This window comes from Canis lupus, chromosome 37 (assembly GCF_003254725.2).
Source record: "Canis lupus dingo isolate Sandy chromosome 37, ASM325472v2, whole genome shotgun sequence".
Lineage (NCBI taxonomy): Eukaryota > Metazoa > Chordata > Mammalia > Carnivora > Canidae > Canis > Canis lupus.
This window is the reverse complement of record NC_064279.1, coordinates 16,018,340-16,039,758: the sequence shown is the minus strand read 5'-3', so window position 1 is coordinate 16,039,758 and position 21,419 is coordinate 16,018,340. Positions and strand designations below refer to the sequence as shown.

General features: G+C 44.6%; 2 long non-coding RNA genes across 6 annotated transcripts in view; one reads left to right on the top strand and one right to left on the bottom strand.

Annotated features, from left to right (window-relative positions):
• Positions 1–4,022: 4,022 nt before the first annotated feature.
• Positions 4,023–21,419, top strand: part of LOC112656490 (uncharacterized) — a 62,150-nt gene continuing 44,753 nt past the window's right edge. The window contains exons 1-5 of one of the 5 annotated variants that reach the window (XR_004812635.2): positions 4,214–5,064; positions 9,129–9,196; positions 13,685–13,833; positions 16,310–16,411; positions 19,866–19,968. This is a non-coding gene — a long non-coding RNA (uncharacterized LOC112656490). Of the gene's footprint in view, positions 4,095–4,213; positions 5,343–9,128; positions 9,197–13,684; positions 13,834–16,309; positions 16,412–19,865; positions 19,969–21,419 lie in introns of those variants that run through there. The other 4 variants (XR_004812634.2, XR_003134340.3, XR_003134341.3 and 1 more) reach the window with 4 other exon arrangements.
• Positions 4,473–9,410, bottom strand: LOC112656492 (uncharacterized). Its single transcript, XR_003134346.3, has 2 exons — positions 6,670–9,410; positions 4,473–5,429 (listed from the first exon to the last, which is right to left on the bottom strand). It is a non-coding gene; the product is annotated as an uncharacterized LOC112656492 (long non-coding RNA).

Sequence of the window (21,419 nt, the reverse complement as noted above, 5' to 3'; positions counted from 1 at the left end):
ACGCCTGGCCATCGGGGCAGTCGGTTGGGAGGCCACACGACGTGCATGGAACACAGGCCCCTGGGCCGCTGCCGTGTGAACTGCCTGCGTGTACATCAGGGATCCTCCATTTGTGAAGGATCCTTTTTTGGGGAAGGAGCGGGGGGAAGGGGAGGAGACAAAGGATGACAAAGGGAGAAAGGTGGACAGCTCAGAGCTGCACCTCTTTATTGTTCGTTTCCAAGCGGGATGGCAAAGGCCTGTCAAGTCCACAGGGGCTATGTCTGGCATGAGTCAGCAACCAGTGCAATTTACTGCCAGTTGATTAAATTAGCATTTGTTATAAGCCAGGGGGTGGGGGTGGGGGTGCCGTGTGCAGGGATAGATGGAGAAGGAAGAAAATCTTCTTCATGCCTTTTGAATTATTTATGGCCTGGAACTTTACATGCTAAAACCTAACCAGACTTGATAGAGAGCCTGAGAAGGATTCTCTCTCCCCTTAAAGCCACAGAGCACTTGCTTTTGGTCTCCTTGGAGGACGAGGGGGGCGCTAACAATGACAGACTCTGGTGGAGCAAGCGGGACTCTGCATTTTGCTGTGACCTTGAAAGCAGCGCTGCTGCGGGAAAGCCCCCTCCCAGGCACAGGGAGCCCCGGCTTTCTCGGCCACCTTTCGAGCAATGGACACGGATGTGTGATGCATTGCACCCTGACTTGGCCGAGTGGGGGCTTGGGGTGACTGTCAGATGGGTGGACAAAGGATAAGTCTCTTCAATTCACCTCTGGCTTCCAGCCAGATGGGAGAGCAACAAAGACTGGGGGCCCCTGCCCCCCACCCCCTCCTCCCTCCCAGTCTCACCCCCTTTACCGCCTCACAGCCCATTATTTGGATAGAGTCTGCTGACTTGCTCTCGCATTTGGGGAAATCATGTGTAATTGTTTAGGGTGTAAAAACGAAGTGATTCAATCTCAGAAAGGGGCCCTCCTTCTGGGAGATGTGTGCCCACGGAAGAGCGCAGACTCTGGGCTGGGTGTGTGTGCAAGGGGCTGGGCAGGGGGGGTGTGTATGTAAGACACCTGGATGGGCTGGGGGTCAGGGTGGCCTGGCGAGCGTCCTTTGTCCTTGGCTCTTCTGACTGCGGGAAGCAGCGCCCCCCCCCCCGCCCCCCCCCCCCCGCCCCCGCCAGCCCAGAGGAGCCGCCTCTGCTCCTAGTCGAGATCTGAAGCTTTTGTCTGCAAGCCCCAGCAACAAGGCAAACTCTTGGGGTGCCCCAGCCTCATCATCTGCCTCCAAGACCTGCTGCAGGATAGGGCTCCTCTTCGCCTGAACTGCTGCCTCTGGACCACACTGTAATCCAAGCTTTGCCCCCAGAGGCATCTCTCTCTCTCTCTCTCTCTCTCTCTCTCCCTCTCTCTCTCTCTCTCTCTCTCTCTCTTTCACACAAGAAGAAAGGATCAAGGGGAGAGTGGCTGAGTGAGGCAGGACAAAAGCAGCGAGGCAGAGAAGACGGACGGAAGTCAGACAAAGAGTGGGGACATGTGCTTTGGCAAAAAAGCAAGCAACGCAATCCTTTCCTTGGCTCATCACTGCTAGCTCAGTTTACCCATTAAATAAATAAATAAATAAATAAATAAATAAATAAATAAATAAATATTTATAAAATAAACCGAGTCCAAGGCTGACCTTTTAGTAAGAACTGGAGTCATTCCTTCCAGTTGCCAGAATAAGTCTTACATTTCTACCTGTGTATAAGTGAAACAAAGCAGGTGGTGTCTTTTGCAGTCCTGGGACACGCAAAATGAGCTACAAATTTCTAATGGAGAACAGAAAGGATTTGAGTGTCAACCTCCAGCATGGGGGTCCCCTCTGCCCCATCCCGGTACCAGAAGAGGTCCACGTACCTCAGGCCATGGGGGAAGGGCATGATTCCTACAGCCCAGATACCACCATGCGATACCCACTTGTCCCCTAGCTACACCAAGAAGCAAATTGAGGTCATTTTCATAATTTAGGCAAAACCTCCCTTTCCACAAGAATTACTGAGATATTTCAGGCAAATGCAGATTTCAGAAAAAAAAAAATTTAAAAGGCAGAATTTGAGTTTGGGAGCTCATTAAAAAGCAGTGAGACTTCCTGTATTGCACCAATTATAAACAATTTGGAGGAAAGAGAGGTTGCTTTCTCTCTTTTAAAGAAATTATCTGGAAAATTACCCAGGTCTTTGCTTCCTCTTTTCAGATGATATCTGGACAGGCTATGTTAAATATAATAACCTCATTAGGACAGGTTTAGATGATAAAACCAGGAGAGGAAACTGAGAAGCCCAAACTCTGTCCTCAGGCTTGCCTCCAGCTAGCCTTGCCTCTGATAAACCGGTGCATTTCCCCAGGCACTAGCATCTTTTCTTTTTTCCCCACTGAATTGGAGCCAACCCCCTTTGCCACTTGTCTACTTTATAGGAATGCTCTAAAAATTAATATTCGCTGTGAAACCAGGAGAACCTCAAAGGAATGATCCTATCTCAACACGAAACATTATCTGTTTTGTTTTGCCTGTCACTCTGAGTTGGCATTGATATATTGTTCAGAATCTTTCTAAAAATCTCCTTTCTTTTTCTGACCCTCGTGACCAGTAATGATGGGAAACAGTGTACTGGAATAAATCCAAGAAAGAAATATTTTTGCCTGTCCATCAACTCAGCCAATTGGGTTTAAAGTGACTATGATCATTTTAAGTGGTTCAATGAATGTGTAAGCTAGGTACTATCGGAGGAGCGTCAGTGGCTGCCAATCTTATCCTTTTCTTGCCCAGTTTTTTTAAGCGTTAAAACTGTATGGAGAGGAGGATGGAGATTTGTGTCTTTGGGATTTGGGGGGAGGGAGGTGAGTCATGCTGAGGAGCTATGTGATTTTACTTAGTCAATGTTTCTAGCATCTGTCCTCACCCTTTCCATCCCTAATACCCTACTCTGATTCAAGCTCTGATTATTTCTTACCTCAGCGTGTGAAGCAGCCTTGGAACTGGCCCTCTCTTGATTACAGTGTGATCTGCTAAGCAATTCTCCACACTGCTACGAAGGGGTCCTTCCAGAAAAGTAAGCTTTGCCATGTTGGTGGCTCCATTGCCCAGACTACAATCCAGGGTCCCCCAGGGGAGGGACTTCCATGGTCTGTGGACACTTTAGTTACCTGTGTCTCCAGTTTCAGCCCCTGCCATCCCCTGCCTTGCACATTCTTGTTCAAAAAGCTAACTGCATATGCTTTCCGACAGGGATGGTGCTATTGTTTACCTTTGGGCCTCTGCTCTTGCCATCCTCTCTGCTAGGAGTATCTCAGAGCAAGCAGACAAAAACAAACAACAAACAAACAAGGAGCACACTTAGCTCCTTATTCATCCTTCAGGACTCGGATCGTGTGGCACGTACCCTGCCCGCCTTTCTCCCCTGCCCTGTGTTCTCCTCCAGGGTACGCCTGTCTTCTGAATACCCCCCAACCCCCGACCCTGGGCCAGGCTGTAGCATCAGGCTGGAGCGTAAGGTTGCATGGTCTAGATTATAGATGCATGTCTACCCACTGAACAGTGAGCACTCTGAGGAGAGGAACCTTGTCTTTTTCATCTCTGTATCTTGAGCCATACCTGGCTCAAGAAGAGATCTGGTAAATAGCTAAATACACCCTTGTTAAGTGGCTTCTATGCATAAGGCACTGTGTTAAGTGTTGGGAGATAGTTTCCAATGCTAGGCTGTTCAAAGAGAAAGACTGGTAACTATATCAATGCATATTTTAGTGAATTCTTCATTTTCCTTTGAATGAATGATCCGGAGTTATGCAAATAATTAGCAGTTGGGGGGAACCCTGTGTCAACAGCGGGCCATCTGGCAGTGTGAAGTCATAGCAGGTTGCTTCTCTTTGCTGCCACCACTCTGGGGCCTGGGGCTTTCTTGTGGCTGTGGCCTTGGGTATAGAGACCTCCCCCTTCTCTGGAGTTCTCTGCCTTGTATTCTGTTGCCATGGCAACAACCCACTTTCATTCTGGACTTCCTGCATGGGAGAGGGGAACCATTTACTACCATGGCATAAATGAGGAGGGGTTATTTAAGAAAGAAGTCGACAAGGTTAATCATCAACACATTATACTAGTGCCATAAAGTCTGATTTAGTGGTAGGATAGCTTGTTAGGTATTTGTGGGCAGTACTGAAAAATAGATTAGCTATCCAGATATGAGATTTGGGGTTCCCTTTGTTTAAATATCTGCCTATGTGCCTGTTGTGGTTCTATTTTTAATGAGAAAAATATTTTTGTTCTCTAAGTATATGGAAGATCTGTTTTCAGTAATTCAGTGTATTAAAGAAGAGAGCAAAATTTCTAGAAGGAAGGCTGAGTGCTCTTGCAGGGTGTGGAGTGCTGGGATAAAGCAAGATACTAACACCTGTCCAGCACTGTCATAAGTCTATTCAAATCTGTTAAGGGATTATGTGGAAACATAGTAATATATCATTTAAATACTTTATTTGGAATAGAGCCACCTTTGAAAAAAAGAAATTGTTAGATGACTTGCTTTCTAAACACCGTTATGTATTCAGGCCTGCAAATGCAGGTATTTATTGCAGAGCCTGGTTCACTGTTTGGTGACTACATAAGTCTGATACAGAGACTTCATGTGCTCTGAGCAAGATGTCTTAGCCTGGCACAGTGAGCCCAGTCTTGCTGTATCTCAGCATTTCTCTCCTTTTCTCCTGGGAAAAATTGAGATTCTCTTTCTAGTTCAAGTGCAAGCTTACCCCTGGCCTAGGCTGAGTTCCTTTTGACTTTTACCAAAGCAGCTTCTCTTTTCTGGTTTCCAGCTTTTACTCCAAACACAGATGGAGACCTCTGGTTTACTAAAGGGGCAGGTCTCTGCTGAGCTTCGCAGAACTATGTAGTTCTCTGTCTCTTGCCTCCTTCTGATGCCTGGATGTTTGGGTTCCATTTCGATCAGATATGCCCTGCAACTCCGGCCCATTTGTCTTCTCTTGGAGGAGCCAGACAAGATTCTCATTTATTCACTTGCAATCAGCTACTGCCATCACACAGAGACACACAGCGTGCGTGAGCATTATTACACCAGGGGCATCATATGCTCAGGCATGGGCCAGGGAGGGGTGGAGTCTTGGCTGGCAGGCTTATCTGTGACAGAAGTGATCAGTAGACAGTTTTTCTGTCAAAAACAAAGGTGATACTTCGCCTACTAGGCATCATTCTCTGTGGCTGCCCTGAGTGGGTTGCCATATTTAGTTCCTTACAACTCAATAGGTAGCCACAGCCAACTAGATTGGGGGGCACCTAATGGACAGATCCAGTTGGATTTTCTGAAGAATCCCAGGTGAGGTAGTGACCAATGTGAGGTTGCAGTAGTCAAAGTGGGCCGTGTCGATGTAACGGAGTAGGAGGAACTAGGATTAAGTAGAAGCTGTTGGGTACAAATGGGCAACACAGAGCACACAGAAAGAATAAAATGGTTAGTGGCTGAAGAAGATGAGTAGACACAATAGAGGGGAAAGAGAAATACTAAGAGAGTCAAAGAGATATGGAAAGAGAAGAGTGGAAGGAAAAAGGTAGAGGGAGAGAAGGAGAGGGAGAAGGAAGTGAGGAGAAAGGCAGAGGAAGGAGGGAGAGAGGGAGAATCCTTAATCTGGGTTCCATTCCATTTGGGTTTTCATAGACCAGTACTTGGAGGAACATTCCTTGGACCCTGCCCATGTTGGTTCAAATAATGGCTCCTTACTTGCTAGCTTTGTAACCTTGGGCAAGGCATGTAATCTTTTTTTCCTCCTCTGTACAATGGGCACGAGTATAGTATCCACCTCAAAGGGATGTTGTGAGGAAGAAATAAATTAACATGTGTAAAGCACTTACCAGGGTGCCTGGCCCACTACTTAAGTGTGATCTATTTATTACAAACGCTCTTGGTTTCAACTGAAAATTTCTTTTTACCAGCTCATATGGCTCCTGACAGCAGTCACCCCTCGCCCCCAACCTGAGTTGAACATATTTGTGGATGTCTGCTCCTTATAATCGAAAACAGCTTAACTGTAGTACCTTAGGGTACTTTTCAAGTTTTGAATGTTCAAAAAGTCATATTTTCTTTTGACTTCTAGAAATTTAGGATAAAAGGAGAGAGTGTGTGCCTTGTGGGACCAGAAATAGGCAGAGTGAAAGTGAAGGCTTTCAAAGTGTGTCCATTGTCAAGACAAGACATCTCTAATTTGGGCAGACAGAGTGGAGGGGTTACACCTTCCCTTCCTCTGAGGTTACTTCTTGAGGCCAAATGCCACATGGACAATTTGTCTACTTCTGTATTGAGTAACCATGCTGTTTTTGCTTCCCTCCATCCTATTGTCTCATTTGGACCCTAAAGCTTGTAGCCTTCACACTACTCACCTTGTGTGATATTGTTCCAAGTGTCTTTACAGATGCTGGCAATGAAGTACCATTTTCAAACACTGAGAACAAAGCCCACGGAGGTTTCCCCTCAGTGGCTAACACTATTCCAGAAATCTAGTTTGTCCTTTGGACCTGAGGAGAGGAGACCCCCAATCTGAGAGAGTACTGAGAGCCTTTGCTTGCCTTTCTGGCATGCCAGTGGTATCAGTTTGCTAAGGCTGCTTGTTTAAAGTACCGTAGACTGGGGGGTGGGAGTGGGGGCTTACCAGAAATTTATTGTCTCAGAATTCTGAGTAGAAGTCTACAATCAAGATGTCACTTCCTTGGTCCATGAGGCTGTGACGGAGTCTGTGCTTGCCTGGCTCCCAGCTTCCGGTGGTTTGCCGACGATCTTCAGTGTTCCTTGGCTTCCGTTCCATCACCCTGTTCTCTGCCTTCATTTTCACATGGTGATCTCCCTGGGTGTGTGTGTCTCTGTGTCCTCTTTTTATAAGACACTAGTCATATTGAATTAAGGCCCACCCTGATGGCCTCATTTAACTCAATTACCTCTGTAAAGACCCTATCTCTAAATTAGGTTGCATTCTGAGGTACCGGGGTTAGGACTCCAACATAACTTATTTTGTTGACACAATGCAACCCATAACACTGATAAATCTGAGGAGTGGGTGCTGAAATGGTTCGTGAGGTTGACAGGTTGGTGATTGGGCGTAATACTGGTTTGCTGATAATGGGGTACTTGTGAAGCCCGCCCGGTGACTCTAGCAATTGTAAATCATACCCTCGTTGCTTAACACTCTCTTGGCATTTTAATTTCATACTCTCTTGGTTTTTCTATACTGGCTTTCTTCCTTAGAATCCTCACCTGGACTCCTATGTATTGTTTGGCCCCAAGTCCTGAACTTTGACCCTTTTTCTCCGTCAACATCCTTGGGAATCTCATCCAGTTCTGTGGCTTTAAATACTATCATTAGGGTAATTTCTTTCAACTTCATACTTTTATTTCTTAAGCCCTGGTCCATCTTCTGAAATCCTCACTCATATATTTAGTTATATATATATATTATCTTGTAGTCATATTCCCTTAGATGTTTAAGAGGTATCTCAAACTTTTAATGTCCAGCACTGAAATCTTGATATTCTCCCATAAATATATTCCTTCCTTTGTGTTCTCAATCTTGGTAAATGGCACCTCTGTCTAATCAAGTCCTAGGGATACATCTCAGCCCCTTGCTTTCCCCCTCCTTTTGATCCAGTCGCAAATCTGTAGATTGTTACTTTGACATCTCTCCAGCACCTGTTTATCTTTCATTCCTATGGCCTCCATGGTGCTCCAGGTCTCCACATCTCTCACCTGCGTGACTGCAGTAGCCTCCAAAATGATTCCCCTCCCTTTTCTCTTGTTAGCCTACTCTTCCAGGTGGTTCAGACTCACATAGTTTAGATCCTGTTCCTTCTTTGGTTTAAATTCTCCACAGGCTCCTCATTGCACTGAGAAGAAAATATAAGCTCTTTACTCTGACCAAGCAGCCCACAATGGTTGGGCCTTTGCCCACCAGTGTCCCACCCCTTGGATAAAATCCTCCAAGTCCATTCCTTCCTGAGGGCTCTCACTAGCTGTGCCCCCTTTCTAGAGAGCTCTTCTTCCAGATATTCAGTTGACTTTACTCATTTACAAGTCATTTATGTCTCAGCTCAACTTCACCTTCCCAGAAAGGGCCTCTCTGATCACTCAGCATAAAGCAGACACTGTCCCCCTTCGCCACTTATTTCCTGCTTAATTTTAATTCTAGAATTTATCACTGGCTGCTATCTTTTTATTCATTCACTGCCTGTCTCCTCCCATTAGAATAGAAGCTGCATAACACTAGGTACATTGTCCTACTTACCCATTTTACATCCTTAGGGCCTGAAGCAGTGCCTTGCACAATTTAAGCATCAGTGTGAATTTGATGAATGAATGAACAGTGATTCTGGGCAAGAAAGGTGAAAAGAACCTACAGTTAAGTGTGTACTGTGTGTCAGGCATGGCTTAAGCCTTTACTGCCAGGATTGATTTTGATCCTCATGAAATCCTTTAAATTAGGTGTTCTTTCCATTTGACAGATGAGGAAAATGAGGCTTTGAGAGACTAAATAAGGAGACTGATCCAACAGCTCATAAATTATAGAGCTGAAGTTCTAACTGGTTTCCATATACTTTCTACTATGACATAAGCTGGAGGTGATAGGTACATAATATAACCAATGTTTTAGAAATAAAAGTGTAAGCAGGTGATTGAAAAGTATTAAGAACAATGTTTGGTTCTGGGTCAACTAAAGAAGATACTTTTTTGACCTAATCTCTCTATTACTAGAAACTTTAATTGAAGGATTAAAGATTTCCACAGTAGAAGGTGTGCTTAGGGCAGATAATCTGAAATAGAAGTTTTGAATTTTAATGAAAGGGAACTTACTAAAAGGGGGGAAAAAAGCTAGTGGGATATTTTTGTTATTATACTGTTTTGGGATTCAGGACCAAGAGGCATATTGTAAGTCATGATTGGTGGTGGTGGTAGGGGTGGGGTGGAGGGAACTTGAACAGTTTTCCCAGATGCTCTGTGCCTAATACAGTGCTACCTAGGCACAGCGCTGTGGTGGGTGCTCAAGAATATTTGTTGAGTGAATAAATGGGGAGAATGAAGATACTTTTTCCCTCCTCTCATGTGCTCATCACAATGGCAAAGGTGGAGATGGGGAAACTTCATGTGGCTAAGTGACTGAAAACAAGTTAAGAGACTTCACCAGGGTGTAGGTACGTCTCTGTGTTCAAAGTGTGTGAATGTTCTCCTCCTCCTTCCTAGTGTCCATTCCCTACTACCTGCACGTTCATTTATTCCTCTTATGCCTGTGAGGGAGTAAATACATGGTGTGTTACTTTCTAAAGATTACCAACTCTCTCCTATTATACTCTAATGACCCAGCATCCATCTTTTGTTGATTGTGGTTATGTTTTGGGAAAGCATGATTTAATCCATGATGCAGTGCATTCTTGGTGATAATGAGCTATGAAGAATGGGGTCCTAGTGTAATTTATTTCAGTAAATTTCAAATTACTGTATAGAAATACCAGGAATAATCTCATGAATAAAAGAAATAAAGGAAGAATTTATGGGATCTTTACATTCTCTAAGGAAATAATTCAAGTACCAGAAGAAGAAACTAAATTTAGGTAATCAAAAACCAAGGTGTTTAAAGAAGAGCTGTTGTTTGCAAGATCTGAAGTAAGCACGTGGAATGCAGTACAAAATGGGAAAGGTGCCAGCTTACAGGGAGCCAGTAGCATGAAGAAACAACTGTTTGCAGATAAAATTATCCAGGTCAAAACAAAGTAGGTGATTCAATTTACAAAGGACATAAAAAACAGTAGGAAAAGATCCTTTATATACCTAGCAGAAAAGCACCAGGGGAAGCTCTACCTCTTGACTAGATGTGGAGATGTCAGGGTAGATGACACCAAAGAGGTGTTTTAATGGAAAGTTGTGCTAACATTGGGATTGTAGGCCACGTTCCCCAGCAGCAGACTCTGCAGTGGATATTTACATGCAGGTGATTTGGGGGGAGTGCTGTGGGAATAGCCCCTGCTGTGGAGGGGGTAGGATTGAGCTGTGATGCATCTGTAACAGAGGCCTCAGTGGGTCCCACCTGGAGCTCTGGAGCTGGAATGGGCCTTCAGAGATGTTCCAAATTGAGGCATGGGGCTTGGGGCCTTTGTACTCCTATATTGTCCAATTAATTAGATATGTGTTGTCCCCGGAGGAGGCATATCCTAAAGCAAGGCAGCTCCCTTCTGTAATTCCTGGAGAGGGACTCAGCTGTGAGCTACCAACAGCTAACCCTTTTGGCATCTGGAGGAAGGGACGGCTAAGTCTTGAAGGAGTAGGGCCTCCACAGCACCATAGATGTCTTACATATGATGAAATCCCAATCCTTTGGCATACCCTTTAAGTTGGATGACCATATAATTTATTGTGTGACCCAGGACACTTTTGAGAGTGAAAGGGGGCCCTATCAATAATTACTCAGGGACAAGGGTCAAACCAGGATGGTTCTTGGCAAACTAGAATGGATGTTCATCTTACCTGTAAGGCTCCTGATAACAGGATTGCCTCTTACCTTCACTCTTTCTAAAGTCCACTCCACTTTGCCTTCCATTAGGTGCTAGACCAAATGAAGCCATGTCTCAGGCGAGGGCTCTTGCATTCATCACTTCCTTCCACCTATTTTTTAAGGCTGTCCCTCCCTCTTATACTCTTCATAGCTCAACTTAAAATTTTCCCATTCAGAGAGGCCTTCTCATTTGTTTTCCATCATCGTACCTGTTTATTTTATTCACAATCCTAACTACAATCTGAAATTATAGTCACTAGATCTTAAGCTCAAGGATGTGATTATGCTATCTTGTATACCAAAGTACCCACAGTGATTAGCCCAATGCTGGTTCATACATGTTTGGTACTCAATAAATACAAAGAAGTAAATGAAGGAAGAGCCTGGGACATTGTTCTGAAACAAAACTTGTGTGTGTGTGTGTGTGTGTGTGTGTGTGTTCAATAAAATGCCCGAAGATCAGCAAAGGACAAACACATCACCTACACTGGGAATTGTAGATGTGACTGCTGACCCTGAAAATGTGGACATAGAGGGATGCAAAACATTAAACAATCAATTTGCAAACACCTAGAGGATCACAGGCTGCTGGATAATAACCAGCAGTTTAGCGATGAGGAGATATTGTCAGAACAATCTAATTTCCTTTTAAGACAGAGGGACTTTCATCAAAAGCATTTATTAAGTGTCTGCACACAGCTAGGAGAAGCCTGTCGGAGGTGGAGGGGCTTGTATTCATCTGTGAAGCAACAGATTTAATATGTGTCTTGACTTCAGCTAAAATCTGATTTTACTTCTGTGATAATTTCCTTTCATAGGCCAAGCAAATATGAGTTACTTATGGTAGGAAGTGTAGCAGAAAGTTACAGGGTTAAGCCCAGAATAATTACTAAAGCCTTTCAAAGTTGAAAAAAACCTTAATGATTATAGGTGAAGTCATTTTAAAGGTGAGAAAGGGTAGCCTTTGGCTCAGGTCCCCTGAGGTTGACTTTTCAGTGCTCTACCTCTTAACACCTGTCTGTCCCAGAAAACAGAATTGCACTCAGATTAGCAGGTGATTTGTTCTAGGTGCATTTGGAATAGTTACCAAATGCCCTCCTCTGAGAAAGGGTCCACATGACTTACTGGAAGCACAAACTTTAATATTGATTCACACACAAGCACCATGGTCAGGATTGCAGGGTAAAAGTAATACCCTTATAGGGATCAAAAGTCACAAGGATGCTCCCAGATACCAGTGTTAGGTGTTATAACCTTGACTTTTAGATACAGACAACATTTTGGGCCAAGCTGACACAGACTCATCCTAGTATCCAGCCATATAGACCTTGCATATGTGTGAATCAAATACAGAGCAGCTGAAAAATTCCACAACAAGAAACACATACAAAATATTAAATGTAAGGTCCTGGGAGATGGGACCCTTAAACATAGTTTAGGAGTATCATGTCCCATCTATTAGAATGGGAAGGCTACCAGGAAGGTCTTGTCAGCCAATGGGAAGTCCACATCAGAGAAGTCACTAGCAGTACCACGAAACTGGCCTTTGAGCAGCACGCTACCCTAGAAAGACTGAAGAGCAGGAAGGATCCTTACCCTGAGAAACCTCATTTTGGAGAATGTTGAAAAAAAATGCCTCACATCCGTCCACAGGGGAATAAGGTGGTGGCAGCCTGGTGAACTGAAGAACCCATGTAGAGTACCAATGATAGGAGGTCAAATGGGATTTAACATTCCTTCATGTACTCAACATTTGTAAGAATTTATTTGTGGGTGGGCACTGTAGTGGGTGCTGGGATACAGTGTATGCAAGATGGAGGCCATCTTTATTTTCATGGAACTTAGAGTTTCTGGAGAGTCTATACAGACTCACCTGAGGGGTCATTATATTTTGGGGCCTGTGGAGAATTATGGAATTTGAAGAATAACTGAACCAATTAGAACAGGGATTAAGAAGGATGGGGGCAGCTGGTATTAAGTCATCCAACTATCCAGTGACATAAGGCTGCTTACATAGAAAGCTTAGAAAATAATTTCATAATCTATTTTATGTTTCATAAATATATGGGTGTATTGCTGTCCCAAAGAGGGCACAGGGCATTTGAATGTTTGCCAAATTCAATGGTTGCAGTAAGGTTCTTGTCCTCTGTATCAGTCTGGAGCATTCAACACCATAGACTAGAAGCTCCTTCCTGTCTATTCTGTCCTCTGGATTTTGCTGACACCATATGTCCTTCCTCATTTGCCCCTTCCTTTACTGGCTGTTCATTCTCAATCTGTTCTGCTTCTCATCTTCTCAGCTGAAATGTGGGTGTGTCCCAGGGCTCTATCCTCGGGCACACATTTTTCTAATCACTGTTCTCATGTGACCTTGTCTAGTCCAAGGTTTCTGGCATCTGCATGCCAGTGACCACCAACTGACTCCTCCGGTGCTGACCCCTCCCCCAAAACTCCCCTCCCTAGGATTTCAGGCCTATGTGGTGTTTCACGCGTGCGGTGTCTCCCTGCCCTAATGGACAGACATCCTAGAATCAAGCGGCCCAGCCCTGTCCCTCCCCCAATGTCTTTCATCTTGGTTCATCCAGTGACTGAACAAAGATCTGGACCTCACCTTAGATTCCTCTCTGTCCTTTAACTCCTGCATACAACTCATCTCAAGTCCTGTTACTTCTTCCCCTTAACCATAATTCTCTTCATCTCCATTAAGATAACCCTGGCCAAGTTAAATTATTGCAGGAGTCCCTTAACTGTTTCTCTTCTTCCACTTTTGGCCCTTGATGACAATTCTAAGTCTGTCAGCCAGAGGGGTTCATATAAACACTGATCAGATTTTGTTACTCTCTTGTTTTAAAAAAGTGATGATAGCTTGCTTAGTGGATTTGACATAAAATCCAAATTATTTTCCTGGCTTAAAAGCCCTATGTGTTCTATATCCCTTCCCCTCCATGCTAAATGCTTCTTCAATAAGGAAGGCTTCCCTGGCCATGAAGCTAAAGTAACACCCAGTTACTCTTTATCATATGCCCTTTTAGATGGTCTCTATATTACCTACTACTAGTTGATGTTTTTATTATTTATTTTCTCACATATTTATTTGTGGTTTGTCTTCACCCATTGGAATGCAAACTCTAAGAGAGCAGAGACATTGCCTCCCCAGGACCTGGAACAATACCTGTTATACGGCAGAAGTTCAATCAATATCTGCAGAATAAATAAATGAATATGAATGCCTGAAGGGTACTATTATGCCATCCTGTCATGCTGTGCCTCTGCCTGAATTGAGTAAGTGTATCAGTTGGCTCTTGCTGTGTTACAAGTCTTCCCAAAAGTTAACAACTTACCATAACAAGCATTTACTACTGCTCTCAAGTCTGTGGGTCAGCTGGACAGTGCTACTAACTTGGGCCAGGTTCGGTTGATCTTGATTAGGCTTACGTGGATCTGTAGTTGGCCAAGGGCAGGTTGGCCAAGGACAGGTTGGCCAAGGGCTTCTTGGTCTAGGAAGGACTCACTCAGAAGCCTGGTAGTTCTTTGGCTGTCAGTGAGGGTAGCAGGAAGACTGGGCCATACGTCTCTTTCATCCAGCAGTGCAGCTTGCTCACATGATAATCATGGGTCCAGGAGGAAGAGCCAAAGTGCTCAATGCCTCTGGAGCCCGAGGCTGAGAACTGGCACACCATCACTTCCATCAGAATCCGTTGGTCACAGTGAGTCACAAGGGCAGCCCAGATTTAAAGGGTGGGGAGATTAACTCCGTTTATTGAAGGAAGGAAATGCAAAATCACACGCAAAGGCGTGGCTTCAGGGGGAGGATAAAGAATTGGGGGCATTTTTGCAATCAATCTACGATATTAAGGAGGACATCAAGAGTGGCCGTTGCATAGAGCCGTATTCACCTTTCCACACATGTGCATAAAGTGCATGTATAAGGCCCAGAAATGCCTTTCCATCAGTCCATAGGCAGAGGGTTGGTCACAAGATCCAGCCTGTCCTTGGTCACATAGCTGTGGTGACAAGAATGGCAGGAATGGGCCCCTGGGCATGCTGCTGAACACACAAATGTGCAGACTCATCTGTGGCCGAGGGGAGCTGCAGAACTCTGGTCCTTCCTGATTCTCCTTTACTGTCACTGAGCCAGCCCCTAATTCCATACTGCATTCGGAGCAGGGCCTAGGAAGGTGCTGATGCAGGAGGCAGCAAGCAACTGGGCTACGTGCAGTGCCAGATGGCTCTCAACTTGCACACATCTGATGGAAAACAGTGTTAAATCAAAAAGTGCTTCTTCTTTTTTTTTTTTTTTGGATAAAACTCAAATGACTCAGAATGAAAAGGCCTTGACACAGCCACCTTGAGGGAACTCCTTAAAAAGTGAGGAAACCAGTACACTCAGCGTTGTCCACGCCTTCCCAGCATGGCAGCATATGTGCATCCTGAGAAATTCAAGGCTAAAGCAAGAAGAGAAAATGTTTGTTCCAACAGATACGTTCTTTCTCAAAAAAACGCATACGTTGTCCTGAGTATAGAAGTTATTCACAACACCTAGATGCTCTGGAACTTGCCAACAAATCACAGAATTCAGAATCTAACTCCGAGTATTAACAACTTGCTCTGGGTCCCTTACTCAGTGGAAAAGAGCTCTCCTGTCCTGGCTCCCTATCTTCTCTCACCTTCCCCACTTGCCAGCTCAGGTTTAAGTTCTTTTTCCCCACTTAGATGCAGACGATTGTGTTTGATTTGAACATATTGATTCTGAGCAGGTGAGAGTGGACATAGCAATTCAGCTGGACAAATATTTAGATCAGTGAAATGTCCTTTGGAATCACTAGAGCCAAATGTTTCCTTTTCCCAACCATTTCACTCAGCTACTTACCTCCCCAGCATAAAAGATTCAAATTCTTTCTAAATTTCATCTATTAAGAAAATACTTCTAGGCTATAGCTACATGATATCTCCACTGGGAGCCTTGTTCTTCTCCATACTCTGAGCAAATCGAATCTGAAACAGATTAAAATGACTCAGCAGCAGGACTTGGGTCTCTGCGTCTAGTTACTTGTTCAGTTCACTAATCTTCAGGGCCCTCTTGCAACACAACACAGAAAGAAAGAAGGAAAGAAAGAGAAAAAAGAAAGAAAGAAAGAAAAGAAAGAAAGAAAGAAAGGAAAGAAAGAAAGAAAGAAAGAAAGAAAGAAAAAGAAAGAAGAAAGAAAGAAAGAAAGAGCCAATGAGTCCATTCTACTGTATTTGAAACTCTTCTTGCTTCCCACAGACACATTCCTAAAGGCACCCGTCATGGATGAAGAGCTCCACTGGGGTCAGAGTTGGATCCCACTAGACCGTTTGGGGCATGTGGGTGAAGCAGCAGAAACGCAGTGTTCTTATAGCCTCTCCTTCATGATTCATGGCTCTCCACCCTGAGCCTTGGGACATGCCCAAATTTACCACAGAAAGAAACAGACTGTGGGCCTGGAGGGGCAGGGAGGAAACCAGAGGCATGTCTGGGATGATTAGGCACATGAAAAGAACACTATGGGAAGCTTTGCTTGTCCTCCTCTCTGGCTAGGGATGCATAAGTGCAATAGACAATATTGGAATGTGGTGGATGGCAAGGCTCACATTGGATTCTTGTGTTATAGTAAAGGCTTCCTGCCATCTTCGCTGGAGCAAGGGAAGGCTTTGGGTAGCAGGGGTGGCTTTCATGATAGAATGAAGGGGCCAGTGTGGGCATAGTGGTTATGAACCTCTTCCTTTTTCTCTGCAGGCGGAGAGCCCACTTCTCTGAAACAATGGAAGCTCATGTGCTTGATGGTCCCCAAGTAACTGACCTCTGATCACAAGGACAGAACCAGCAGGATTCGTTCTGGTAGATTAGATATCTCCTGACATTCTTAAAAAGGAACTAGTGTATTTGGTACACTGGCATAGTGAAAAGATCCCCAAGCTTTACCAGCCCTCGAGCAAGAATATGTTCCCATTATGTTTGGTGCTCACATCTCCACCAACTCCATAAAAGTTTGCAAAGCCCTTCTCCATCCTCTGCACACTTTCACCGAAGTGTATTCCTGAGAGTGCCTAAGGAGTATTCTCAGGGGCCCACACATCTTCCTGAGCCTCTGACCTGCGGTGTTGAGCGGAGCCACCGCTCTCTCAGCCTTGGTGACCCGGATGGCCTCTGGCCCAGCACCCACCACTCTTCAACCGCAAAGGCCTTGACAACTTGGCAGCTTTTGGCAACAAAGAGGAGAGCCCTTCTTCCTCTGTGATATGTTCCCAACAGGGGATCCTACGGCAGGGTTGCTTATGCCCTAGTCTATGATAGGGTTTGATAAGAGAGTCCTTTATTTTACACATTTACTCCTTTCTCCATGGCATGTGCACGTGGAACAGCTGGGATGGGAGCACTCACATACCTGGCCACCAGCTTGAGTCAGAACCATGTCTTCCCTCTGATTTTTAGGACCTGTTGCCAAGTCCGGTTTATATTCTAAGGCTCTTCACGGCGTGGCCTTTCTTAGGTGCCCTGCCTTCCCTCCATGCCAGCTGCCTCTGGAGTCCTTCCCCTCCCCCTCCTTCCCACTCCGTCTACTATGGCCATGTGTTTGGATCCCGATGATACACAGAAATCACATGATCCATTGAGGTCCCCTTAGGCCCCAGGTAAATCAGTTGAAGTTAATACAGCAGGGATGAGGATTTTTGCCTGGCTTCCTGGGCCAGCCACATGCAGACCTTGGTCCAGTGCAGTGGACACTTTTGTAATTGCTCCCATTTCTGTCTGCTGCTTTGTCAGTGGCTTCCTGGTAAATGAGTCTCTGCACTCACAGGGCTACCACAGTTGGCTCCATCAGGGTATCAGCCACATGGCATGTCCCATGGGGCAAGAATTGTGTTGTCCATGGGATGCAGCACAGGGTTTGGAAAGCCAGAGGGGCAGCTGAGGGTCAAGCACCAGTGAGATCTTGTTTAAACAGGAGTTAAAGAGAATGGCCTAAAAAGGGCTATGGATCCAGGGGTCTAGAAATGGTGCTGTGATCAAGCAAATTGTGTTTGAGGATGATTGTCCTAAGTACCTACAGTTGTCTACTACTCACCTGTGCAGGCCAGACTATGCTCGCTCTGCCGATGGGCCAGGCTGACTTTGAGGACCAGGCAGGCATCACATGCTCCAGATAGGAATTAACCAATGGCTAGAGCCCCTCCTTGGGCTTGAGGGATTATTTATAAGCATAAAGAGAGCCAAAGACTACAATTCCTTTATAGTATTGGGCTTAATAGTGCAACTAACAGTATTCTAACTGGATTGGAAATTGAGAATTTTCCTTTTTTTTTTTTTTAAAGATTTATTTACTTATTCATGAGAGACACACAGAGAGAGGCAGAGACACAGGCAGAGCAAGAAGCAGGCTCCCTTCAGGAAGCATGATGTGGGACTTGATCCCAGGACCCCAGGATCACGCCCTAAGTCAAAAGCAGATGCTCAACCACTTAGCCACTCAGGTGTCCTAGGAAATTGAGAATTTTCTATGCAGTTTAGGTTCTTTTGAATTCCAGCTGCATACACAGTAGACCCCCCAACCACCATAAGTGGGAGTATATGACAGCCTGGGTATTCTGTTATTGAAGCAAAGGTAATCATATCTTAGTTTACTCCAGTCCCCTTTTCACAGAGATGATTGCTTTGTATTGTTTTCTTTTTCCACTGTTGTCCAAGAGGGTCTCTGATACCTCCTTAGTGTCACCCTCAGCTCTTCTCACACTGTGTGTGACACACAGTCACTTAGGGGAATGTGATGGGGGCAGTTCTTGTGTTTCAGGAGATGAGGAGTGACTTGGGTGGCCTGTGAATAATAAGCTGAAGGTCATTATCTGTGTTGCTAGCTCCTAGCTGAGCAGCAGTATCACAACTAACCTATCAATCAATCATTTAGTCATTTAATTAGAACCTACTGTGTGCCCATCATTTTCCTTGGCCTTGTGGACCATTAGACATGGTGCCTATCCTTGGATTGCTTACATACTAGTTGAAGACACAAAAGTTACACCCGTGAAACAATTAGCAATCCCCTAAGTGCTCAACAGCTCAACAACCCTGAACAGAGAAGAGGGAGAGCTCAGGGTAGTTAGGAATGAGAGAGTATTTTCAGAAAGGGATGGAATGAGAGATAGAAATAACCTGATTCTCAACATTTCTTGTGCCTCTCCATCCAAAAGGGAGAAGCTGAGATGCTATTGCACTTATGACAGGCCAGCATTGGGTACCTGCAGTACTGATACGGTCACTAAGGGGTCCCGGGTGCCAACCCTGGGTTCAGGAAGGGAAATCAAGGTGTCTGGGTACTTGCATGACTTTGAGAGTGAGCACCTCCTTATAGGGGTACTCTAGGTGCCCCTAACTCCACCTGGTCCTAGCATTCGACTTGTCCTATCATTCTGATGAGTATGCTCTCACTCTGTTTCATTCCCTAGCCCCATGTTCTCTGTATTTCTCCTTTTATTCATGTTATTTTTCTCTCTCCTGGTTGTTTCTCTCCATTCTGCCTCTTCTGTTCTTTTCCTTCCCCTTTCTGCCGGTCTGTCTCTAGTAGCTTCCCAGTGCCCCTCAGTGATGGGCTCCAAACGTTTCTAGATTCTAAAGTAGGCTGGTGTTCAGAGGTCATGGGGCAGGTGCAAGCAATGGCTGTGACCTGTGTCAGCATTGTTATTTTAAATACTGTGATAACAATAATACTGTTACATATCAGAACCTGTAAGTCTTTGGATCTGGTTTCTAAGAAGGCCTAAGTTCTTTCTCTGTAAGAACTCCTATGTAAAGGAGTAAGATGACTTAAGTTTCATTGAAAAATTAACTTTAATGAAAGAGATTAATAAATTTTATATTCTTGGCCAACTAATGCTTCCAAATATCTTCCCTTTGGAACATAAGCTCCTTGTTTATCTACCTGGTTCTCGACTGACCCCTCTCACTTTATCTCCAGCACCTAGAACAGGTGGTACACAGTAAGTGCATAATACATATTTGTCAAATAAATGAATGTGGAGTTTTAGGATTTGAAGGGGTGTTTTAAAATGAGGGGGAGATGGAGGTATGATTAGTCCCAGGAACGAGGCAAAATTATTTTAAATATTGGAGATGAAGTTTGAAATGGAAGTTATGCTATAGCTTAATATCCTCCACTTCTGAAATAATAATTGGTGTATAAACTTGGTCTCCTCATGTAACCACTATAGGCCTTAGTGCCTTCTTGATTTTGATTTTGAATCTATTGTCTTTCTCCCATTTCCATCTCCACTTGGTGCCTGGACGACTCTTTGAGCAGAGCCTCGGAGAACCAAACAGTGTATGGACAGCATCAGTCAAGCAAAGACTTGCTTATGAATTTTGGGAATAGAAGTTAATTTTCTCCTGCAAGTTTTCACAGTGTAAGCTTGTGTTTTCTCAGTTTTATTCTGTATTACTATTGGTTACAAACATTGACTACACAGGTCATTCCTTTGGTTCCTGCACTTCTGCTTTTGTAGGCATGATGCCTTGTTAAATAATGTTAATCAGCTGAGGAGGTATAGATTAGGTGGCCTGAGAATCAAAGTCTGTGAGGCCTACAACGAAGAAGGTAGCCTCAGCCCCACCCCACATTCTCTGGGCCCCTCTGGGTAAAGTGCCAGGCACTTGCTTGACATAGTTTGGGTATTCAATAGAAGTATTCGGGTATTCAAGAAGGAGGAAGCTGATTTTGTATAAAGCGCTAGGATATCACATCTTAACAATCTTGGAAGTTTTTACTCTGCCCCTCATGTTTTGCTCACTGTTATTCAACATTTTTCTTTTTCCACTTGGTCAATTCCTTCCCTTCCATTTTGGCAGTTGCACTGACTTACTTTTCTGAGCCAGAAATGGTGAGAGGGATGGTGGCAGCGAAGACACAGAGAGGGGGATGTGGGAGGCTATTCTCTGACATGAAATAAAACGTAAATGTAGCTGTGAGACTGCTTCAACTGTGAGTGTGAGCGGTGGTAGCACCAGGTGATCGCTTGAGACATTTTAGAAGATCCCCATCTTTTAGAATGGGTATTGCAAATTGGCAGCCCGAGGGCCAAATTCAGCCACAAACATAATGGTTTAGCTAGCAGAGCATTTGGAAATGTTTTTGCTAGGTACAGCCTAGGAGATGACCCACTCCCTGTTGTCTTGTCCTGGGCAAGTAACATGCTTATGCAAACTGCCTGTCCCCTCTCTAGGGTTTGCTTTAACAATTTACACTCAGATGTCAGTTGAAGCTCCTTTATGGTGATTCTCCCACCGAAAGAAGACGTACAGCAACTCATAACCAGCTCCCTTGTCCTTACTGCCCAGAGCAGTTTAGGCCGTCATCACAAAGCTTGATGACCATGTCTGTAGACCGTCACCGCAAAAATCAGCCTTCTGATTGACTACTAGAAATTGCCTGACTCCATGTTTCAGAACCTCTCCTACTTTTTCCTGCCATGCTAGATATGTGACAAGCCAACCTCTTTCTGTGTCAGTCTTTGCCGTGTCGAGCTCTGTTGGAAGCCTCTGGGAGTTCAGTGTGCAAAGGAGATAAGCCAGGGGCATGATGCTTGCTTAACAGTTCTCTCTGTAGTGTCCTTGTATTCTTAGCTCCTTTTTTCTTGCCCATTTCCTTGGTCTTTTATCATAAATTCCCTGTGTTGTTTCTATACCACTCTTGGCAGGATAGCCCACTGTATTCCTTTATTAGCTCAACTTTGAAAGGAAAAGGATGCCAGGGTATCATTTGATGGTTTTTCTCTGCTAGCTTTTGGGCACTCAGATTTACTGGATCATCACATTTTAATACCTTTGCATCCCATCCGTTTGCCCCTCCCAGAAGCTC